The 6,000-nt window shown below is 44.4% G+C and overlaps 1 protein-coding gene across 1 annotated transcript in view; it reads left to right on the top strand.

The window, feature by feature from the left end:
- The window catches only part of WIPF1 (WAS/WASL interacting protein family member 1), a 108,277-nt gene that overhangs the window by 78,792 nt on the left and 23,485 nt on the right, over positions 1-6,000 (top strand).

Raw genomic sequence — 6,000 nt, 5'->3', positions numbered from 1 at the left:
TAACAGTTAGCTATGAGAAACTAAGAAACAGTTCATTTAAATAACTAGCCAATTCTTTGGATCCTAAGGAGGTAGATCATTTTACATTCAGAGATAATTCTGCTTTCCTAGATGAGCCTATTGAAGAAGAAACCATAACTTTCCTGGGGCAAGTCTGGAGTGCACTGTGGGCTGTGGTCGAGCCACTAGTTGGCCATGCATTTGAGGAGAATATGTCAGCTATAGGATGGGGAGTATGCTGAGCAATTCAGTCTTCCTCACAAATGTCCCTTATAACCAATATTGCATATTTAGCAAATGGCTATGGACCACAAGGTGCCCTGGTTGGCCTAGAATCGGTGTGTGATGCTGTCTAATGTGAGTGTTAATCCATGATTTTGATCTAATGGCATTATAGTAAAACCAACAAAACCAGCTGTTCCTTATACAGAATGAGGAAATTCCAAGATTTCTAAATAATGATGTATATCATGTTGTATATGTGCATGCGTGTATGTAGCAACAAAGAAGAACTAACAATTTTTTTTAGAACTAACAAATGTTTAAAGTCATTTATACGAAATATTCTGCTCTATTCTCTCAACTCATAGAGCCAATCCCTTTATAAAAGGTTTATTAGTAGATCCCTCTCCTTACCTCAACAGATTTTCACTTAAAATTTGATAACTTTTGAAGGATTAATTCAGTTATTAAATAAAACTTTGGCAGTCACATACCTTAGGGTTCAGGTTGATTTTTTTTATATATATATCTTTAATATATGACAATCCATAGATATTTGGGGTGAGAAATCAATTGATGGATATTTTATTCAAAAACCATTATTTTATAATTTCCATAATGGATAATAGACAGACAAATATTGTTAAAACTGTGTTTGTTAGTTTGTGAGGGCTGCCATAACAAAACCCCAGACTGAGTGGCTCAAAGAGCAGAATTTTATTATCTCACAGTTCTGGAGGCTAGAAGTCCAAGATCCAGGTGTCAGCAGGTTTGGTTTCTCCTGAGGACTCTCTTGTTGGCCACCTCCTCTCTGTGTCCTCACGTGGCCTCTTCTTTGTGCTCACACATCCCTGGTGTCTCTTCTTCTTGTAAGGAGCCCAGTCATATTGGATTAGGGCCCACTCTAATGGTCTCATTTTAACTGAATCACGTCTCCAAATTACAGTCACATTCTAAGGTACTAGAGGTTGAGGTTTCGACACATGAATTTAGGAAGGACATAATTCAACTTATAGCACTGTTTATAAAAACAAAAACTTTTTCCATCCCTGTGCACAAAATTTAACACGCAAGGTGAATATTTTAGAAAAGTCTGGCTTTATTCCCTATGATGAAAGTTATTTAAACAATGAAATGATCTTTAAAATAAATTCTCAAAAGTGTATGTTCTTAAAAGTTCAGTGCCAGGAGTGGGGGTGGAATGAGAAGGCAAAGGTCAACAAACAGGCCGATCAGTGACCCTCCAACTTTGGGGAGCCTCACTACGGTGAGAGGCAGGACACAGCGGTCTCAAAGCACACAGATGATTCTGATGCGAGGCGTAGCCCACAGTTGTCAAACCGCTGCCCTAATCCTTCCCCTAGCTTGAGGGCCCCTCCTGGCCCTGGGATGCTACTGCCTTTCCTGCTGTGTTCCCATCTCCCGACAAAGGAACTTTGCATGCAGCAAGGCTGCCCCGTTCCTACCCCGTGCAGGGACTCTGGGTAAAGCAAGGGCCTTGGCTCAGTCCCCAGCTCGGTCCCTCCTCCACCATGTGTTTGAGCAGCACTCACACCTGCAAGACCTGTGCTCACCCTCAAGGAAGACAGATCTAGACTTGCCTACTGATTGCTTACTCTACAAGCCATGCTGAGAGCTTGCCTTGCACGATTTCATTTCATCCCCCACCCCCCACCCCCAGCAACCCCCATTTAAAAGATGGGAAAGTGAGGTTCGGAGAGGTAAGATTCTTAGGTTACTAGGTAGCAGAGCAAAGATTAAAAATCATATTTGCCTGACCCAGGTCTCATGTTCTCACAGGGATTCTAACCCTTTCATTACATAGACTAGCAGTCCCCAATCTTTTTGGCCCAGCGACTGGTGCTCCTAGGAGAATCTAATGCCTGATGATCTGAGGTGGAGCTGAGACAGTGATGCTAGCACTGAGGAGCGGCTGCAAATACGGATGAAGCTTTGCTCATTCGCCCAAAGCCCACCTCCTGCTGTGCGGTCTGGTTCCTAACAGGCCATGGACTGGTACCAGTGTATGGCTTTGGGGTTGGAGACCCCTGCCATAGACCACACTAGTTTCAGATAAAGCCCAAAGGATTCCTCTTGAACTGTTGTTAAATGCACAAAACAAAATATAAAGGATTATCAAGGAAACTAGTTATATTGAAATATGTACAAGATCGAGTAACAGATGTAAAAACATTGCCATAATTTCAAAAGAGATCTATAACAATTGTAATATGAGAAAATATTGTGTGAAAAACTATTGGTAAAAATATTTCAAGTCAGGTACTGTGACTTGTGACCTACATTCATAATTGAAGAAAATGCGAGCTTAGGGGAAATAAATATGTCCTTTTTTTCCATCCAAGTTCACAAACCCCTGAATTTGATCCACAGACCCTGTGGGTGTAAGGATCCAGGTAAAGAATGCATGATCCGTTACGGTCTAGGCTGCTGTTGAGGCATTTCAGTAAGGCCCAGTTCTGGTTCTGATGTGGGCTGTTAACTCCATGAGAGGAGGGGAGCCAGGGCTTTCCCAAGGCCTTGAGTTCCGCTCCACTGGCCAAGTCGGGGGCTGACAGTCCAAGTATTTAATGCTAGCAAGCTCCCCTAACATAGGGCTGATTCTTTCCCCAAACCTCAGAATTCACAAGGGCTGATGCTGAAAGCCGTTCTGATGGCCAGCACATGGCTTGTTTGTGTGACAACCTGTCTCTTGCACTCCACACATATTTAGCAAGAAACCTACTTTGTGCCAGGTATTAGGGAGACCTGGAGGACTTCACAGTCTGATGGGAAGAAGTAGGCATGGTGTAGGCCTGGCATGAGGGACATGAGGTTGGTCTTTGACCCGTGTGGTAAGGTGGCAGGATTGGAGTCTAGAGTTTCTTGCAAACTTCTCTTAAGGCCCCAGCCTGGACAAGTCCATATAAAGCAGTTGTTCAGCCAGAAAGGAGCAAAGAGACCATGGAAGCCTCTGTAATCACCTTTCAGCATTGAGGTGGGCATGGGAGGGGTTTGTCTGGAGGAGAGGTAGGGGGGCAAGGAAGGCAGTGCAGGGGAGGCAGGAGCACAGCTGAGCCTTGAACAACACAGGTTTGAACAACGAAGGTCCACTTAGATGTGGATTTTTTTCAATAAATACTGTAAATGGATTTTTCTCTTCCTTATGATTTTCTTAATAACATTTTCTTCCGTGTAGCTTCTTTACTAAAGAATACAATATAAAATACATCTAACATACAAAATATACATTAATTTACTGTTTGTGTTATCGGTAAAGCTTCCAGTCAATGGTAGGCTGTTAGAAGTTAAGTTTCGGTTTGGGGGAGTCATATGTTAAATATGAATTCTCAACTGCACAGGGGTCAGCACACTGAACCTTGTGTTGTTAAATGTACTTAGGTCTGCATCACCTTCAGAGAGGTGAGAGCACTCACCCACAGATCCTCTCCCCGTCGTTTATCTGAGGTGGCGAGGAGGGGAAGACCGAGCTTCTGTGGTCCAGAGGTTTATTTTATAAGTCAGTTTAGTGCATAGTCAGAGCCATAATGGCAACAACAGAAAATTGTAATATAATTAGATTAAAGAAGCCTTGCAGGAGAGCAGTCCGATAAAAGGGTCCCTATCCCACAGTCTGGCCTCTAAGAGGTAGAGGACAGAAGTTCAATCTGATCTTTGCAACCAGACTGACTGATGAGAACCTAACCCAAGAGAGGTTCCTGGTGGTTGACCAGATGCCACTTCTTCCTCAGTGTTAGGATAACAGCTGGTGAATATGCAATCTGACACAATGAATTTGAGTGCTGCAGGGCGTTTCATCCACCAAGCACATGGATGATCTTTTCCACGGAGCTGGTCTCTTGGGTCCTCTGGGCAATCCCAGCCACACCACCTCCTTGTTGAGCTGCTTCCTCCAGATCTGTTAACACCATTGCTTTGGCCACAGCACCTTTCACAGTTAGTCGAACCTGAATCTTGTCCTTCCTTCTGGTCCTTGGACACACTGACTCTGTGGCTTCCGATGATGCCTTCTGCAGCTGGAGAACCCCCTTTATAGGCCTCTTAACACAGGCACTCGACCCTGCTCACACTGTCCACGTGGCCCCACAAATGGCTAATTAGTGTCATGCAGAAAACCAATTTAAGGAACACATTTTAAAAGAATCCTTGTCTGTGACGATCTCTTATTGAAAAACAGAGTCTGACCTAGTTTACAGATGAACGGTAGTACTAGTTAGCCCTTTAGCTGCCTAAACATGCTTATCTGAAAAGCAGGGATCTAAAGGACTTGATTTGAATGAATTGTGTGGGTCTTTTAGTGAGTTACTTAATTTCTCTGAGTTTCAGTGTCCTCTGTAAAACTAACAGAAACATGCTAGTTTGCAATGTCTGTAAAATTTAGAGACAATATAAGTAACGCGCCCTGGATCCAACTGACTGTCAACGAATGAGAGCTGCTGTTGCCGCTGCTGAGTTTTTAAAATTTCATTTTCTAGACGGCCCACTTTGAACAAAACTATTGCAAACAGTCTTAATTCCTGTCTTCCAGCAGCTTTGACAAGTCTGGCTACGTCTTTTTAGCTTTTCCGTTCTAGTTCTGTTTCCAGAGGGACATCTAGCAAAACTTTAATGGGACATATTTGTTTCAAGTTGTAAGTTTTCCACATTAACTAAATTTAAAGTCTAAGAAATTGTTTTCTGTAATTAAAGAGATTATTGAGAATAAAAGGAAGATAATTCTGCTGTTTGAAACTCAGGACACATGTTCCATAGAAACGGGGTTACTCAGGTGGTCAGTGTTCCAGGCTGCCCACTGGTTTAAGGCTCAGTCTCTACAACCAGGCTTCTCAAATTTTAGTGCATACGAATTACCTAGGGATCTTGTTAAAATGCTAAAACAAATTCAGTGTCAGGGAGCAGGGCCGAGATTTGATGTTTCTGACAGGTCTGGGTGATGCCTATGCTGCTGATTAGGGGCCACATTGGGAGCAGCAGCAAGGACTGGGTGGGAGATGCTGGGATTACTTAGCGTGAGTGAGTGGGTGAAACATTGCCAGGGCTGGGACCTGGCGGGACGAGACCCAGGGATGGAACTCCGAGGACGGGGGAAGGGGAGAGGTTTGAGGCCAGGGTTCGTGGCCGGTGTAACTCCTAGGGCACTGGCTTACCACTGTTCCTTCAGCCCCTGATGTTTGCCCACTGCCTCTGTCACTGCTGCCACCCACCAGGGTTTCCCCCAACCCTCCCACCCAGCTGCGGAGTCTGGCCTTCCCTCTGTTCCCAGAGCAATCACATGGTACAGGAAGCTTTCCTAATAAAGCATATTTCTAGTAAACAGCCCTGGAGTCCTATCATAGGTTTAAGTCATCTCTTTTTTCTCCTCTTTTTTCGCACTTAGATCCTACAAGGAAATGCCAGGTAGCACAAAGATAGGAATCTAGTCCCTCGCCTGTCTTTCCTGCCTACCTTACCTTACCCCCGTCTCCTTTCCCTGGTCGGCCATAAAAACAGAAAGAGATTCACCTTTGCATTCCTGCAGTGTGTACGCAGACCCAGGCAAATGTCAGGAATCTCTGCACAGAGAAAACAGCTGGGCTCCGAGTGAGCAGGAGTAGGAGCGCAAGAAGGGACCTTGTCCTGGAAATGAGTGTGGAACAGGAGCCACTTGAACATCACTTTGCTGAGATACATTTCTAGCAACATCACGTACCCTTCCAGCTAGCTTCTCGAGCCACAGGCCCAGGGACCTTGCACGTGTCATTCCCCCGACCTGCTTTGGTG

This window comes from Pteropus medius, unplaced genomic scaffold (assembly GCF_902729225.1).
Source record: "Pteropus medius unplaced genomic scaffold, Ma_sr-lr_union100, whole genome shotgun sequence".
NCBI lineage: Eukaryota > Metazoa > Chordata > Mammalia > Chiroptera > Pteropodidae > Pteropus > Pteropus medius.
The sequence above is the reverse complement of the archived record's forward strand: the minus strand, read 5'-3'. Positions and strand labels throughout refer to the sequence as shown.